The sequence below is a fragment of the Megascapheus bottae genome, chromosome 7 (genome assembly GCF_031878675.1).
Source record: "Megascapheus bottae isolate mThoBot1 chromosome 7, mThoBot2.hap1, whole genome shotgun sequence".
Lineage (NCBI taxonomy): Eukaryota > Metazoa > Chordata > Mammalia > Rodentia > Geomyidae > Megascapheus > Megascapheus bottae.
Window position 1 is genome coordinate 70,359,584 of NC_143515.1, and position 19,040 is coordinate 70,378,623.

The 19,040-nt window shown below is 34.4% G+C and overlaps 1 long non-coding RNA gene across 2 annotated transcripts in view; it reads left to right on the plus strand.

Annotated features, from left to right (window-relative positions):
- Positions 1-537: 537 nt before the first annotated feature.
- LOC150061040 (uncharacterized) overlaps positions 538-19,040 on the plus strand; it is a 33,062-nt gene continuing 14,559 nt past the window's right edge. The window contains exons 1-2 of one of the 2 annotated variants that reach the window (XR_016536182.1): positions 538-599; positions 14,179-14,287. This is a non-coding gene — a long non-coding RNA (uncharacterized LOC150061040). Of the gene's footprint in view, positions 600-681; positions 788-14,178; positions 14,288-19,040 lie in introns of those variants that run through there. The other variant, XR_016536181.1, reaches the window with a different exon arrangement.

Below are 19,040 nucleotides of genomic sequence, written 5' to 3' on the forward strand. Positions count from 1 at the left end.
CCTTAGAGTTTGGCATCAACAGAGAGACCCAGAGCCTGTATGTTTTCATTAGATTATAGCAAACTATTGGGGAAAAAGAAATTCCTCTTTGCCAGTATGATCTTTAGAAAAGAAGGGAAAGAATGGGAAGGGGAGGGAAGGGAAGGGGAGGAGAGGAGAGGGCAGGGCAGGGCAGGGAAGGGCAGGGAAAGGGAGTGTCAGGGGTTTTTAGTCCTTAGTCCCTCCCGACCTGTAAGAGGGATAGAGAACAAGGCCCCACCAGGACTAGCCGCAGAGAGAGGAAGGGTCAGCTGAAGGCCCCCAGCCCTCCCTTGTCGGAGGACAATCAGATGCATCAGGGAGACCCCTCAGGCAGAAACTAGTTAACTGAGGAAGTACATTCAGTTAGTATAGAATGCAAGAGCCTATCAGCACAAAGGTGGGCAGGGCGGTGGGAGGTAGGTAAGAAGGGGAATCAGGTGCTGTCTGAGAGGGCGGAAGTGTTCTGGGCCAATCCCAGAGGTAGCCTTACTTTACATCACAAAACCACAGCCACGCCTTCCAACCAGGGGACAGGCAGGTTGGGTCCCAAAACCAGGAAATGAGCACTAGGCCATGAGGTAGGCCTCCTTTTCTACAGCATGGGTTTCCATTTCCCTGATGTGAGGTGACCTACAAAGGAGACCTATTTGAGTGAAAGAACTATTTCACAAAACAGCTTTACATTAAGATTCTGGTATTTATTATGGCTCACTGGGAATCACTTTTAAGGGGGCCAGCGGAAGCCCACCAACAACAAAATTGTTTGGTAAGAGATTAAATAAGCTGAAGCAGAAAATGGAGCAGAAGGCGGTGGTTTGTAGGAGAGAAGTTCTATCTGAGAAGGAGTCATGATCTTGGAAGAAGCGCTGGGTGGTAGTTAAAAACCTTCAAACAATAAAACACATGAAAGGCGTTAGGTTTCATGTCTGTACTGTCCAGTCCAATTGCCATGACCCAGATGGCCACTGAACATTTGAAGAAAGGTGACCTGTATGACCAAGAAATGAACACTAATTTGAATGCTGACATGTAGTTCACAGATGGATTTGGATATATACAGAAAGATGAGGTTGAGAGATTGATTGGAAGTGGGAATGCATAAGGTTACAGTGGCCAGGCACATGTAAGGTAGAAATTGAGTCAATCATTGTAGAAAACCTTCCAATTATGTTTAAATGTAGGTCCTTCATATGTGTTTGCTTATATGAGTCTTACTTTAGATCCATCTTGACCTGAGAATTTAAAAGAACCTAAAACAGGAGGGGCATTCATAGATTTAGAGACAGAGTAGAAAGGAAATTGTGAGACATTTGGCATCAGAAACTTTGATTGTCTTATTTAATTTTTATTGATTTTACTGCTAAATTCCAAGCATCTTGCAGTTAATAGATATTTACTTCATGAATTCAAAGTGAGGGGGGAGGGTTGGTATCTGATCTCTCACCAAAATGGGGACAGGATTGGAACTTGAGAATTTGCAGTTTTTCTTCCTTAAAAACACATGGTGGGGGGGCGGGAGTTTGGCCTAGTGGTAGAGTACTTGCCTAGCATGCCTGAAGACCCGGGTTCCATTCCTCTGTACCACCTACTTAGAAAAAAGCCAGAAATGGTGCTGAGGCTCAAGTGGTAGAGCTCTAGCCTTGAGAAAGTCCAAGGACAGTGCTCAGGCCCTGAGCTCAAGCCCAGGACTGGCAAAAAAAAAAACAAAAAAAAACACACACACACGCACACACACGGGACACCAAAGCATCCCTTTTTCCTTTGGGTAAAAGTTGTCATTTGTTTCACAATAATAAATTTTAATTCCATAAACATTTTGTTTTACAAAGATTCTCTTATCATTCTTTATATCTAATGATCCTTTAGATAATATCAAGTCAAACTGTTACAGAAAAGGATCAGTTCCTATCAATGTTTCTGGTAACTGTTAAAAATTAGGCTATATTTGGGTCACAATTCACTGTCCTAAGAAAAGTGCAAGAAAATGTTCATAAAGTTCATTCTCTGTGACATGAAAATATGCTCTTCAAAATCTATTTCATTGTGATAAGTCAAAAGTCAATATTGCTTTAATGTGCACCACTGATTCTTTGTGAGCATGATCTTTGGAAAACATTTTATGGCCTTCGTAATTTGTTCAGTGTTGGTTCATTTCGGTACTGAGGTGTTCTTCAAAATTGTTTCTTATAAAGTCTTTACAAGGTGAAAATATAACAAAGTATAACACCATGTTGTGTTGTTTTGCCATTTGGTCTATTTATTTATCTCTGTTGTTAGCTATAACTTTGATACTATATATTCAATATAATGATCTTGGTTTGATGCTTTCCATTTTTTTAATTAAATTAACTTACTTATCCCATTGAAAATAACTTTTCTCACTGAAAAAATCTTGAAATCTAAAAGTAAAAGAAAAATTCAAACTTAACTTTTAGTGAATCTTATTATTTTCTTTTTAAATATTATTTCTAAATGTTATTATTAATAAATATTATTATATATGCATGTGAAAGAATATATTGCTTTCTTTTACATTTCAATATAATTGGGATAAGAAATCTATTTTACAACTTATGTTTTGCTGCCCTTAATATCTTAGATAACTTTTGGCTGGTTTATTCTTGGACTCTCTTTGTACACGTAATACAACACATGTACATATATGTACAATGAATATTTTTACTAGATTTTTATGTTTTTTGTTTCTAGAAACTCTTTAGTCATGTGGACACTATGTTAACAATTTGTATAGGAAGATATAAATCATTGGTAACTAATATACTTAACCATTTTCTCAACAACATATTTTGGATAATATTTGACTTTCATATGTGTGTGTTCTTTTCTTCATCATAGTTACTTTCCAGGAAATTCTGTATTACAGTTTCAAGCTAAGTAGTATATATAATTAATATATTCTCTGATTTTTGCACTGAGTTTAGTTGTTTAGTTTTTTTTAATCTTTATAATTACTTGTCTACAGAAATCTGAGTAATTTTTTAAGAATTTGTTAATTATTCTTCAATATCATCTTTACTTCAAACAAAACTATCAATGTATTTGAAGCAATGCACATTCTATCTGGTGAATATAATCTAATGTAACCCTTCTATTAATTAGAATAAAATATATTAAAGAAGAAATATAGTAAAAAATCTATCCAAGTTTTTAAAAAATCAAATACCCATTGTCCTTCCAGAAACAAATCAAAACACTCTAACTGAAATGTGATGAAGATTATTTTCATACTCTATATTGATGTTAGTGGGCATATATCTTCATGAGATAGGATATTTATCAAGAAACGTAGTATGTCTCATGTGGTATGTCCACTAGTTTTACCTATGGCTTAATCTCCACATATCACAAATTATTCTTCATTTTGGTGTATATACATAGTTCATTTTTCTATTTCATCTTCTAATTGCTTAGGCTAATGTATTACAAATATTTTTATTAACTTCATAATATGTTGACACTTGTCTCAGTTCACAATCTTATGATTCCACAAATTGATACATCTTATTACCATTACTAATTTCTTTTGTGTGTGGCGGGGGTTGGAGGTCATGGGGTTTGAACTCAGCCTGGGCACTGTCCCGGAGCTCCTCAATTCAGGGCTACCATCCTACTCTTGAGCTAAGCCCCACTTCTCATTCTCTAGAGGTTAATTGGAGATAAGAGTCTCAGGCCCTTTTGTGCCTTGGCTGGCTTTGAACCTTGATCCTCAGATCTCAGCCTCCTGAGTAGACAGGATTACAGGTGTGAACCACCATGCTCCGCTTACCATTACTAATTTCTTAATATGTGTTTCAAATTTGTTTATCTTAGTCAAAGATTTAAAACAATGTAAGACAGTAATAGGGATAGGAAGATATTTTATTAAAATCCTCATATAAATGTTCTCTCTATTATGTATAAGTTATACCTAAAATGCACTGGGATAAGACAAATTATACAGGAATTTAGATACTCATGCAGTGAGGCCAAAAGAGGATACAATTAGGAGAGAATCACAAATGGTTGATGCCTAAATACTCTTTATATTTAAATAAAATAATATACATACTGAAATGAACTCCAAGATGCATAAAAATAATTCTTTTTTCTTTCTTTCTTTCTCTCTTTCTTTCTTTTTTTGTTTTGATGATTCTCTCTTCTTACCTTATGCATGGTGTATTCCTGTGCATATCTTCGGAGTGTGGGAGGAGGGTACAGAACTCAAGTTAAAAAGTGTGTAAAGGGGCAGCAGTGGAGCTCATTGGGCACTGATTAAAGTAAATTCTACAACTTTGTGGAGATGAAAGGGAAGAACTAGGAGAGAGTGAGAGAAGGAAAGACACTATACCAAAGGAAATGTACTCATCACCTGGGTCATGTAATCAAAATCTCTCTGTACATCACCTCTATTAATAACAGGTAAATTAACAATGAAAAATAAGATCGCCATGTAGGTTAAAAAAGCCTTCCATATTTTCTATTATGTATAAATCTTGTAGTATGTAAGATTAAACTCCGGTGTTATTTTGGAAAAGTGTTTCTAAGGTCATCGAAACGTTCTTTATAATAATAATATAATGATCCTACATAGGTGTGACAAATGATACATCTAGAATATTTATAAATAATCCTAATTGAGAGTCATTAATTCTTTTTTTTTTTTTGGCTAGTCCTGGGCCTTAAGCTCAGAGCCTGAGCACTGTCCTTGGGCTTTCTCAAGGCTAGAGCTTTACCACTTGAGCTACAGCTCCACTTCCAGTTATTTCTATGTATGTGGTATCAAGGAATTGAACCTGGGTCTTTGTGCATGATTTGTAAGCACTCTACCACTAGGACAAACTCCTGGCCCCAAGTCATTAATTCTTCTATGGATATAATATTTATAGTTTATTTGGAATTTCTGAAGCTATCTTGATGAAATTGATTGACTTACATTTGTTATGTTAATTTTGGTTTTCCTTCAAGACAGTATAAGTTGATAAAATAATTGACTAGTTTTCTATCTTTTTCTAGCTTTTGAAATATTCTCTAGACTCTGGACTTCAAAAAAAAATTACAGGGCCAGGAGTTTGGCCTAGTGGTAGAGTGCTTGCCTAGCATTCACAAAGACCCGGGTTCAATTCCTCAGTACCACATACATAGAAAAAAGCCAGAAGTGGCTGAGGCTCAAGTGGTAGAGCTCTAGCCTTGAGAAAGTCCAAGGACAGTGCTCAGGCCCTGAGAACAAGCCCAAGACTGGCAAAAAAATAATTACAATCTTAGCCTGGAGTTTGGTCTAGTGGTAGAGTGCTTGCCTAGCATGCATGAAGACCCAGGTTCTATTCCTCAGTACCACATACATAGAAAAAAGCTGGAAATGGTGTTATGGCTCAAGTGGTAGAGATCTAGCCTTGAGAAAGCCCAAGGACAGAGCTCAGGCCCTTTGTTCAAGACCTAAGACTGGCAAAAAATATTACAATCTAACAGAAATATTTAGTGAAACAAACAGAAATGGTATATGTGATTATTTTTTATTTTTCTCAGTAAGTATTCTATATTTTTCTTCCCTGAGATTTTTTAAATTACTCTTCAGTAGGTAAATATGCCCATTAATATAGCTTCTCATTGAGGTTTCACATTTATTACCAGTTTTTACATAGAAAATATGACATTTTAGTCACCATTCTATTGACTGAAATATAACCTTTCAATTTAATGATACATATATAGGACTTTACTTTTCTCTTCATTAAAAAATGTAAGTGATTTGCTTATTTAATTAATTTATTATATTCTTCATTACTTCCACAGAATCAACTCCTCAATTTATTTTTCAAATGCTCTATTTTGACTATATCAAATAAATTCATTTTAATATTTATCTTAGGCAGCCCTAAGGCTTGTTGCATCATTTTAAAAGAGAAAAGCCTCGATTAATGATGTTCATTTTTGTTAATGAATAATAAAAGCATTTAAAGCTGTACATTTGCCTCTGAGCATAGCTTTGGAGGTACTTTATAAATTCTAATTAAAAGAATTTTTGGTATGGCTAAATTGTAACTAAAAACTTTCCACTTCTCTTATTTAAGAGTTAAATATAATGAAAACTGATGTTTTATTAACTTCTATAAACTTTTATTAATACTTTCTAGAAATGGGCCCCAGTAATATTGGAAGTGAGAGTTTTATACAATCATTTTTAGATATTTATAATGTTTTAAATGATTTGTAACTTGTGGTCTACAAAGGTGATTTTTTTTTTTTGTCAGTCATGGGGCTTGATCTCTGGGCCTGGGCACTGTCCATGAGCTCTTCAACTCAAGGTTAACACTACGCCCCTTGAACCACAGTGCCACTTCCTGTTTTCTGGAGGTTAACTGGAGATAAGAGTCTCAAAGATTTTAGTGTCTTGGCTGGCTTTGAACTGTGATCCTCAGATCTCAGCCTCCTGAATAGCTAGGATTACTAGCTAGGCATGAGCCACAGCTGATTTTTGAATAAGTATACAATTAGTTTTTTTTAAAGTATGCTGAGTATGTCTTTCTGCATGAATAATCCTGTACTCTATAACCTATATTTTGTTTATAAAATTCCGAATTTTAAAATATTTTATATTTTCTTTTCACAGAATAAACTCAAGGTCAGATGCAAATGCTCTGTATTCAATCAGACTTCCAGTATTTTGTTTTGTTTTGTTTTGTTTTTTCCTCTGTTTTTTCAGCTGTATTGGTTATCTCAACTCAACAGGGACCATAATATTTGAGTCTCTAATTCATATGTAGCTGGGCTTACACCAATGTCGCACCAAGCCTGGCCATTGGTAAATGCTTTTAAAATTTTTAGGAATTCATCATTTTAAAAATCTGCTTGTCAGTTAAGGAGTTGAGTATTTCTATTAACTTAATGCTGAATTAAAAACAGGCTTCATTGTATATAATTCATTAGAAAAAAATACTCCATGAATGAAGATGTATCTTCACATATGGTTGTAATTATTTTTCCCATGTGGTACTCTCTAATATTGAAACAATTTGGCACTTGGCTCAAAATGTACAGCTCCTTAGTAACCCATGCAAGACCCTAGGTCAGCTCACAAAAATAATTTTTACCAATTTCAACTGAGTTCTAATATAGAGTTTTACAATTTAGACTTTAAAAATCACTTGTTCAGTCTCTTTGTTGTCTTGCTATGTACAGTATGTTGCTGGATTTATACAAAAAAGGACTAGTGATTTTGAAAGAATAACAAGTTTTTAAAATGCAGTAGGCAGTGACAATTTGATTAGCAAAAATTATCCTGATGGTAATATGTACTGTTATGAGCAAAAGATTGCTCCCTCTCCACATTTCAGCAAGTCACATTAGTCTTTGTTATTTTATTTTAAGGTTTTTGTGTACATAAAAGTATTCACATTAGGGGTAAAATATGCATCTATATAGGCTTTGGATTTGAATTATAATTTAATACCAAAGTTCAAATAATTATAAATGCACATGTTATTAGTGGTAAAAATTGTTATATAATGAGTTTGTGATATTAAGATATTACTTTCCAGTTTTTCTTGTTGCCTATGATTATTAGTAATTTTAGTTGAAAATATCGCTTTATATTTTCTCTCCTTGTGTATCTAGGAATAATTCTTATTAGGTACATATTTATTTTGCTGGATCCTCTCCTTAAGTTTCTATAGACATTGCTCTAGGGCTTTTTGTTTGTTTCTCTGTGTGCTATTTATTTTGGTATTTTTACCTTGGACAGGAGAACTCTGAGATCAGCTTGATTTTCATCCATTTAAAAATCATCCTAATTTTACAGCTAAAGTTTTAAACACATTTTGTTGCAAAGAGGAAAATATCTTCATTTTTCTGTACACAAAACTGATCTTTAACTTAAGTAAATTTTTCAGGCATTATAAACTTCATGTTTTAAATTACTTTTTTCCTCCATCATGCCTATTTTACATTGCTTAGATCTCATGTCAACTATATAAACATTTTCTTTCTAGCAATTTTCTTATTTCTATTTGCCATCTAATTGAATGGAGAGAATTTTTTCATCTCATTATTCATGATTCCATGTTCTGAGAGTTTTCCTGCCAGATGATCACTATCTGAGTTTTACCTTCAGTATTCTTTAGTGTTTCTCAATATTGTTGACCTCATGTTCATTTGGTAACATGGGGCTTATTTGGCTAATTTTAACTAGATTTCTAGTCCATACCTACTACACAACAGTAGTAGCCATTTAGTTGTGACTACAAAAATGTCAAAAGATATTGCCTAATACTCCTGTGGTGTGTATGTATATTTGTATATATATGTGTATGTATATGCATGTGTATATGTATATGTATATGTATGTGTACATTTTCTTCATTCACTAGTTGTTGGGTACATTGATTCCATAACTTGGCTATTGTGTATAATGCTGCAGTAAACATAGACATGAAAGAATCTGTTTTGTATATTGATTTGACCTCCTTCATGTATGGGCTAAAAAGTGTTATGCTGAGATTATAAGGATGATGTCTATTCAAATTTTTGAGAAGCCTACAAACTAATTTCCTTACCAGTTGCAATATTTACTTGGCTACCAATAGTATATGAGGCCTATGTTTTCCCATACTCTTTTTCACATTTGTTGTTTTGAGAAATATATATGTATATATAACATATAAATATATTATATATGTATATATTTATAATTTTAATTATATAGAGAGCATTGAACTCAAATTTTGCAGCAAAATATATTGAGCATTTCTTCATCTTTATCAGATATTGTACTTTATGTAACTAATCCACTAGTCCATTTATTAATTGGATGATTTGTATTTACTTTATCACTGTGCAGTATGCTTAATATGAATCCTTTATACATTGAATAGGTAATGATTACTTTTCTCCCATACTGTAGATTGACTCTTGATTCTGATAATAATGTCTTTTCTTATACAGAGAATTTTTAATTTTTTTAATGTAGTTCAATTTGTTAATTGTTTTTATTTCCTATAAAATTTGAATTATTTTCTGAAAAATAATTATCAGATTTTGATCATACATTATGATAGTTGATAGATTTGGAGTTGATTTACTTTCGGGTGAGAGGTAAAATTTTAGTGTCAGTTTTATGTGTACTGGTAACTGGTTTTCCCAGAACCATTGGTTGAAGAAACTTTTCTCCACTAAATGTTTTTGTTCCCTTTGCCACAAAAAAATTCTCTAGTCATGTAAATTTGTTTCTGTCTATTCTGTTCTATTGATCTTCATGTCTCTTTTTTGTACTGGTTCTATGGTTTTTGTTTTATTATAGTTCTACAGTGTAACTTTAAGATCCTCAATGATATTTTTAGCACTATTAGTTTTAATTGGAATTATACTAGCTATTTAGGATCCATTATGCTTCCAGGAGAATTCATTAAAAGTTTAGTTTTGCTATTTCTACAGAGAACAAGTTAGGGCTTTGACAGATATTGAATCAAATCTATGAATTTGCTTTGGGGAGAATAGCAATTTCTATCACTAGAACTCTAATTCATAAATATGGGTGATATTTTATATTCTCCTATCTTGAATGCTCTTCTACAACAGTGTATATATTTTTTGAAGTCTTTCACCTCTTTCCCCTCTTTGTTTAAGTCTGTACCTGGGTAATTGTTGTTGCTGTTGCTATTTTGTGGCAATTGTAACTAATTTTTTGCCTGATTTATTTCTCAACCTATTCATTGTTATTGTATAGGAGATAAACTATTGATTTAATTATACTGATTTCATAACCTGCTCCATTGCTGAAACTGTTCAGATTTGAACTTTTGATGGAATGTTAGGAGTCTTTTCATTATAGAATCATATCAACAAAGGAAGATAATTTAATGTTATCCACAACTGAATCACTTATTTCTTTCTCTTGCCTTATTGCTTTGGATAGTATTTCAAATGACATATTGAACAACAATAGATGGAGTGACCATCCTTCTCTCATTCTTAACTTTAGAGGAAACTATTCTTGTTTCATTGAAATAAAACTAACTTTGATGGGGTATATAATCATTTTGATAGGCTGTTGTGTTTGGTTTTCAAATATTTTATTGAGAAATCTATACATTTCATAGTGAAATTGTCTACTTTTTTTCTTCCTTTTCTTTCTATTTTATGGGAATTCTGAGTATTTGCATCACGTCTTAATGTTCTGATAGAATTCAATAGTGAATGTATTGATTCCTGGACTCTTTTTTATTGAAGATTTCATTACTGTTCAGTCCCATTGCTTGATATGCATAATTTTGTACCTTTCTATTTCTATGCATCAGTCTGTAACTGAGTCTTTTTTTATTCTTATGGTATAAATGATTTATATTGAAACTTACTTTGAAGGTAGAGTTTTGCTTAGCACATAAGAAAACATTGACACATTTCCAATCATATAATATTCCACTTTTTAGACCACATTATAATTTAATCCTGTCAATCTGGTTGCAGTTTATATACTCTCTAACTTCGTTCACTCAATCTTCTCTCTCTCCTTCACCATGTCTCTCCTTCTATCTTTTGCCTTCTAATCTTTTTATTTTGTTGAGTACTTGGGGAAATGTAACAGGAAGCAATTCTATATGTAGATTCTTGCATCTACAGTGGCAGTTGTATTGTTTTGTTTATTTATTTATTTATTTATTTTTAAAAATTATTCTTATATAGCAGATGTAACTTATATAACTACATAGCACATATAACTGATATATGTTACAGTTTTATGAATCCAGTGCAATAATTTGCTGCTTTATTTACATATCATAACTCTGACCTTTTTAATAGTTCATAAAATACTCAGAAAATTAACAGAGGTTAGCTAATTAGTGGTGGATCTAGGCTTAAAATATAGTTCTCTGAACCCAAGACACTGTCTCCTGTCTACCATGTTATTTTCACAAGGATTTCTTTAAGACCAGGATTTAACTGTGAGGATGTGAAGGAATTTAAAGGGGGACTATAGGAATTCTTAGCTTTCCACTTTAATGATTGCCAGCAAGCTTTCTTAAATATCTCTGGATGAATGCATATTTCACTTCGGGCAATAGAGCAATCCCAAAATGTGGTAAGAATCGAAACTAGTTTCAAGCCAAATGAATTTATCTGCTAATTAGATAATAAGCACTTTATGTTTTGGGAATAATTCTCTTTTATCCTTTAAATCCTGAGATTTATTAAGATTTAAAAATCATATTGATATATGTGTATCTTCATATATATGTTTTAATCACAGGCTAACAAAGATATACTATATACGCATTCACATATATATTGTGTATTACATATTTTGTTATATGTAATATATCATGCATATTTTATATATGACATACAAATAAATATTTTTATGAAAACTTGAATGAGGTTATGTTAGCATTTAATAATTTGCATATTAAGTTTTATTTATTTTTATATTTTTTATTGTAATTAATAAAAGTGTTACATGATATTTGCCAGACAGAAGGTGCATTAATTCAGATATACTGATACCCTTTCACATGTCTTGGTCCCCATTACCCTCCCCTCCACCACCCCCCATCTTGGTTTTCCCCCCTTCCCTATCCAATTTTAAATAACCAAATACAAATAAATCTAATATATCATATAACAAAGTGAGATACTGTAACAATATGAGATAACCAAAGGACAGCAAAAGAAATGAGAGATAACATAGTACATTAAGGACAACAATCATTCATTATATGGCTTTTGTTTCAATATCCTGGAGGTCTTTTCAATTAGCTTCATACTGTATGGCCTTATGTATCAAGGTTTTGCTCTATTGCAGATCTCTGCTAGTAGAGCTCACGGTTTCTACTGATTATGACAAATGAGGGAAACCATTGAGCCTAAGTTCCTTTGAGTCTGGCTTACTTCACTTAATATGATCTTTTCTAAGTCTTTCCATTTCCTAACAAATGGGGCAATGTCGTTTTTTCTGACAGCAGCATAGAATTCCATTGTGTACAAATACCACATCTTGTTGATCCACTCATCAACTGAGGGACATCTAGGTTGGCTCCATATCTTTGCTATGGTGAATAGTGCTGCAATGAACATTGTTGTGCTAGTGGATTTAGTATGCCCTAGTTTCTGGATGGTTGGGTAAATGCCAAGTAGTGGAATTGCTGGGTCATAGGGGAGCTCTATGTTTAGCCTTTTGAGGCACTGCCATACTGCTTTCCATAGTGGTTGAACGAGTTTGCACTCCCACCAACAGTGTAGTAGTGATCCCTCCTGGCCACATCCCCTCCAGCATCTGTTGTTATTCGTTTTCTTGATCCTGGCCATTCTAACTGGAGTGAGGTGGAATCTTAGAGTTGTTTTGATTGCATTTCTTTTATGACCAGAAATGTTGAGCATTTCTTCATGTGTCTAGAGGCCATTTTTGTTTCTTCTTCAGAGAAGACTCTCTTTAAGTCTTTGGCCCACTTTTTAATGGGATGGTTGTTACTTTGGAGATTAGATTTGGAGTGATTCAATTTTTTGAGTTGTTGATATATTTTAGATATGAGGCCTTTGTCCGTTGTTTGGTTGGTGAAGATCTGCATATTAAGTTTTAAAATCTAGTATTTGCTTTTGAATATATTTTTGGTTTTATAACTGTAAATGTTTTTCATCAAGAAAATATTAGTTACCAATGAAATTGATTCTTTGTATTGAAATAAAACCATTATTTTAATTAAACATTGTATTTTAATGAAATAGTAACTGTTTTAATGTGAAACGTAGCATAATTCTGGAATATTTTAAATCTGGTTAGAAAATTGCAATTTTTCAGAGTAATATAAAACCTTTTCACAGAATGGCCCTGATATCCTACTTTGGCTTGAGAGTTATAAATACACATGGGGAAATGAAAATTTTGAACTTCTCATCCTCTGGCTGAGTGACATTTTTATTTGAAAATATCTCTTTTACTTATTTTAACAAGCTATTCGCCTTGTACAAATATTTCTTCACCTTTGTATCCTTGCAATAGACATTACTTTTTTTTCAGAGAACAAAATCTTAGACAGAATAGCCATAATAGAAACTCCCTGAACTGTAATGGAATGAAGGCTCAGCAAAATCCTATTCTTAGAATACTGGTCTTGCATTCGTTCTGTGGCATGAACTCAAGACCACAGCAATTCATGCACCTGAGCCACACCCTAGGAGAGCTTGGCAGGGAAACAAAGGGGCACAAGAAGCTTGTTCACAGAAACTATATTTAGTCCCACTTAGATTCTGGACCTCTGACCGTCCTTCTTCCTCATAGATAATGAAATCTGGTTCTGTTTGGGATAAGTCCAGGATAATCCTTGCATGCATCAAATCCAATCAGTTTAAGATAATCATCTCATATATATGTCTGGGATCCACGGAAAGGTAACCGAGAGTCATTTTTTTCCCAAATAAAAGTATCTTTTCTGATTCTTATTCCAGAAGAAAATTTAATAGACTAGTTTCTTACTCATATTCCCTATGTCTCTTCCTATGAGGTCTGAAACTAAAGCTGCTCTGTGTCCAGGAGGGAAAACGTGCAAAACAAAAAATAACCATGAAGGACATTAACTGAGGATAACTGATTCTACCCTGAATAGCTAAACTGACACCTTAATCTGCTTGTATATGAGAATAACAAACCCATGTGTTCTTTCTATCAGGTTTCTAGTTTTTACAGCTATGGAAGTTCATTCCTAAGTGGGAGGCTTCTAAGGATTTCACTTTTGAACTTTAGGGACAACTTTGATGTACATTAGCAAAATACTAAGTTGTAAAGAAATTTGAGGACAACGGCTGCATTTTCAAGGGATCTAAAATATCCACAGATACTTTCAACTTTCTAGGAAGAAATCTTCCTCCTCCCTTCCTCCTAAAAATCAATACATGCAGAACAGTTCACTGGATTCTACTTACCCATGGTAGTTCTATTCTATACAATTCCCAGCAACGCTGATCTAATGAACACTGAAGCCCTGTGCCTAGGGGAGATAAATGCATTTCTCCTATAGATTAGAACCTTTAATCATAAACGTAACTCATCCTGGTAGATTTTATTTTCATTGTTTTAAGATTAAATAAAATTCAGACGTTTTATATGGCTTGCCTGAAGCCGGTGGCTAGCAGAAACCAGAATTGGATTTAATTCCTATCCATCTTGTCCCCTAGGCCAAGATCTCTTGCCACATCATCTTCATTGTCTCCATCCTCTGGTCATCTCTGCTTGAGAGCTGAAGCAAGAAAGCAGGAGTCACCTAAGGCCTCAGCAGGATACAGGGTAGGTGAGCAAGAAGGATATATATATATATATATATATATTTCTTTTTTTTACTTTCTCTGTGGAAACCTGGGAAAAATACATGCAATCCATGACTATTGGTTTTGAAGTTACAAATAAATCTCCGTGAGAAGAAAAATTGCAAATAGAGAATTCCCCAATAATGAGAATCCACTGTAATTGTATTTTTGTTCTTTTCCCTGCAAAATGCATCTTGTTATACCTATTTGAATATTTCTGCTGACAGTTTTTTCTATCAAAGTACAATATGCCTTTCAACCTCTGTTTCACGAGTGATTTCTTGCATTTGCATTTATATATGTGCTGAGATACATAAAGCTTTCACTCTCTCTCTCTCTCTCTCTCTCTCTCTCTCTCTCTCTCTCTCACACACACACACACACACACACACACACACACACACACACACACACATCCATGGAAGACATTCCATATCATGTCAGTATCACTGAACCCATAACTATCATTCAGCTATTCCTTGCCTCTATGTGCAAAACAGCAAATGTATGGAAGACTCATTATCTTCTTAATTAAAATTGAGACAAAATGTGCATGGTGCTGGTTGCCTATAGGTAAAACATATCGTGAATTGGAAGTCACTGTAACTGGCTCAAAAGCCATCTTTTGGGGAGTAATGGCTATATTCTCCAATTAGATTGTAATGACACTTTATACCACTTGTAAGTATACTAAAAAATTAGTTGTTCCATTTCAATTAATAGATTAAATTTGATCCTCATGAATCTGTTAATAAAGACAAAACTATCCAGGCCAAAGCAAACAGAACAATGGGAAGACATGTGTGTACTGGACAGGAACTAACACTCCCAGAGGTTTTCCAGTGTACTGTCACCATATTCTGGTGTAGCTCTATTATTCATCTGTCAAAAGAAGCTGCAAAACTCTGTGTGATAGCATGAGCTGGAAATGTCTATTAACTTGTCAGCAAATGAAAAGGGTGAAGGATTTTCATCTTTACAGTTGAATTGGAACAGGTGCGGTGTGTCTCCAAGATCACTAATTAAAACGATGGAGGACTTATATTTATTTTACATGAAAAAAATGTTTTACATGTGTTTGAAAACTATATGGAAATATAGCTTTAAATAACTTGACTATTCAGTCAGGTTTTATTTCTGCTTTATATCATTTCTGGAATGAAACTCTTTGTAGAGTATTTCTCACTTTTGGATTAATATGCAGGTGTAGTTTATATTCCACAGACCAATGTAGCAAATGTAAGCTATATGTATTATGAAAAGTATCTGAGTTAATTTCAACATGGATATATGCTTTTAATTTGTACCACTTGTCTTTGATTTGATATAAATGGCATTGGTATATTTTTATGCACGATCATTGCAGAGGTTCTTAGACTTCTACATTTCCTATATTTCTATATCCAAGTCAAGAAAATAGCAGTAAGCTTCATAGAGAGGAGAAGGGACAACTAGATTGGTCTTTATTATACATTCTTTGAAGAGTCTGAAACTGAGTACCAGAAAGCCTCTATTTGAAGAACTTATGAAAATTTAAACAGCGACTAAGCCTATCTGTTCTTTAGATACTTAATCTCTTAAGGAAAAGCTCAAATATCACTACTTTCATAAAGCATGTCTAGGTCTCTTTAGCTGGAATCAATATGCCCTTCCTCTGGACTCTCCTATAAGTGTGTGCCTCCAGTGTGCAACACAGCAAATAGCGATGCAAAATGAAGCTGGTGGAGAGGCAGTCTAGTGTGTGGTAACATTTGGAAACTGAAATTTGAGTGCTTATCTGATAAAAAAATATCCCATTCTTACCTACCACTTACTTGCTATGTAACCTTAGAAAAATACTCCATTTTTTTCTCTCCTGAAATCAGGGTGATAATCAGGTGATAACAAACCTTACTTCATTATGTCGAAGGCTACATGGGAGAATACAAGTGAATAATATCTTGGAGAATGTAATCACTGAATAAATAATGATTTGGGGATATTATTTATGAGGAAGATGTGCAGCGGAGTAAAAACAATTCAAAAGGCAATTCAGTGGAGTTCTAAGTCTACTAGTTGCTCACGCTGTAATAAATGAGAATTAAGTAAGCAAGCATGAGTTACTTTGTTGACTCAAACAGAGCTGATAAGATCATAAATGAGGGCCAGGAGTGTGACCTAGTGGTAGAGTGTTTACCTAGTATTCAGGAAGCCCTGGATCTGAGATTCCTCACTACCACAATACACAGCAAAAAACAGAAGTTGATGTGGCTCAAGTGGTAGAGCTCTAGCCTTGAGAAAGCCCAAAAAGAGTACTTTGATCCTGCGTTCAAGCAGGATCACAGCAAAAAGAAAAATCACAGATTGACATATTTTTAAGGGATAAAATATTGTTTGAATATTCCTTAGGGAAAGCCGTATATGACAAAGTCAGTGCATAATTTGTAGTCATTTACACAGGGATTAAAACTATGGCATTGGCATTGACTAATATGGTCTTAGAGAATTACCAGTGTATGTATGAGTATTCACTTATTACTGTGGAATAACTAGCTACATTGGTGGTTGAGATCTGAGGATCTCAGATAGACAGCAGCCCAAGGAAGACAAATCCCAGATACTCTTAGCTTCATCCTTATCTCCAAGCAAAATACTGGAAGTGAGAATATATCTCAAGGAATAGGGTGTCACCCTTGAATGGAAAAAGAAATCAATAATAACATGCAATAGCACACACACACGTACATGCACAGATGTATGAACGCATGCAAGCATGCACAATACCTTAACGTAAGATTGTTAGACTCAAATTCAATAATATTTCACTATCAAATAGTATGTAGAACCAGATTCACCAGTAAATAAGTAGAAGAACCACGTTTTTTACTTTATTCCTTATCACAATTGGTTACTTTATTTTCATCATCAGCTACCCCAAACTATAGTGTTCAGTTCTACACATGCTAAAGGCACTCAGACTATTCAAACCACACTATGCAGACATATCTGAGTGCTGATCTTGAGTTTCTGGATAACACAGCAAGGCTACATGAAAATCTAAGGCTTCAGATAGAAAATAGAGAGATTCTAAGATTGGTTATATTGCCACATAGGAATGAATGCAGTAGCTAATGTTCCCTTCTGGTCAGCTTGCTGCCAGCATCTGTTATTATTAGTTTTCTTGACAATGGCCATTCTTACAGAGGATCACAGCTTAATAGCTATGTGCATATGACCATGTAAAATGATGCTTATTGAAAGGAACTCCAAGAAATGAAAACAAGAGTTGAGTTGTTTTATTGTACTAGATGCCGTTCTTTCTTTTTTTTTTTTCATCGTTTTAGCCCTTTGGTTTATTCTCTAATGTCACTGTTTTTGATTTCTCTATCCTTTGTCTTGTAGGTAAGGTTATCTGATTTGGGGAAGAAACAATGAGATAAAGTGTGAAACAATTCAGCAATGATACACACTATAGGCTGTGTTGGAAATGAACTTTTCAACTTGGGGAGAGGGGGTCCAGGAGAGTAAACAGAGAAAATGAGGGAGGGGGTAACACTGTTCAAAAAACACTGTACTCATTACCTGACTTACATAACTGTAACCCCTCTTCTGTACATCACTGTTACAATAAAATTTAAATTTAAAGCAAAGAAATGAAGGAAATAAATAAACAAATATAAGACTCCAACAGTTTGCAAGTCTTTTACACTATATTACCTAACTTTACTCTTACTACTTAACTCCTGTTTCTATGTCAGTGTAGAGATTACTCTGTTACAAGGTTGGTCTATACTTTTCTTTTGTCTGATCATTAGCTGTGGTTACATGTGGTTTCCTGACCAGAATTCTCCGTGTAGTGTAGGCCATGACAGGAAGGAGGGTTGTGTGTTGGCCCCTTTCCACAAGCCAGCTTGAAGAATAAAGCACCTTTGTTTACTACTTGCTTTGTTTCTCTGTAACCTCCTGGCCTCTGGGTTTTAAGGGTTTCAACTTTAGAATTACAGATACACCTCCATTATCTTATTCCTGAAGCCCTGTGGCTGAGAAATGATGAAGGATAGAAGGTCAAACCTTGCCTTCTGGGATTCTTTACCTGGCTAGATTCTGCAGTGGTGCTTGCCTGGAGTTTGCAGACATGGAAATCAGGGTGGAAAGAGAGAACATGGAGCTCAACACCAGGTTTTAGATGGAAAGGATGGAAATTGTACTGCAAGCAGAAAAATATTGAGTTTGTCCAGATCACTGTCCTGAGGGTAACAACTGTGAGGTCTTGACTGACTGGACCTAAAACAAGGTAACCTATGCAGGTAGCTTTGAAGAAACAAAGATCACTGTTTGATTTTCTGACACCTAGCCCAGTAATAATATTCATTCCAAATCTTTGTTCATGCCACACCTGCAAGTTACCCTCAGTCCCAGGACTGAACACTAGGTGTAAATGCAAACCAAAGAGAAGAATTATTAAGCATCACAGAAAGCTCTCAATGGCAGTACTTCTTTGTGACAATACCATGATCACAATCAATTTTTTTTTGCCAGTCCTGGGCTTGAGCTCAGGGCCTGAGCACTGTCCTTGGACTTTCTCAAGGTTAGAGCTCTACCACTTGAGCCTCAGCACCATTTCCGGCTTTTTTCTATTATGTGGTACTGAGGAATCGAACCCGGGTCTTCGTGCATGCCAGGCAAGCACTCTACCACTAGGCCAAACTCCCAGCCCGATCACAATCAATTTTGACCACTGGCTAAAATTAATA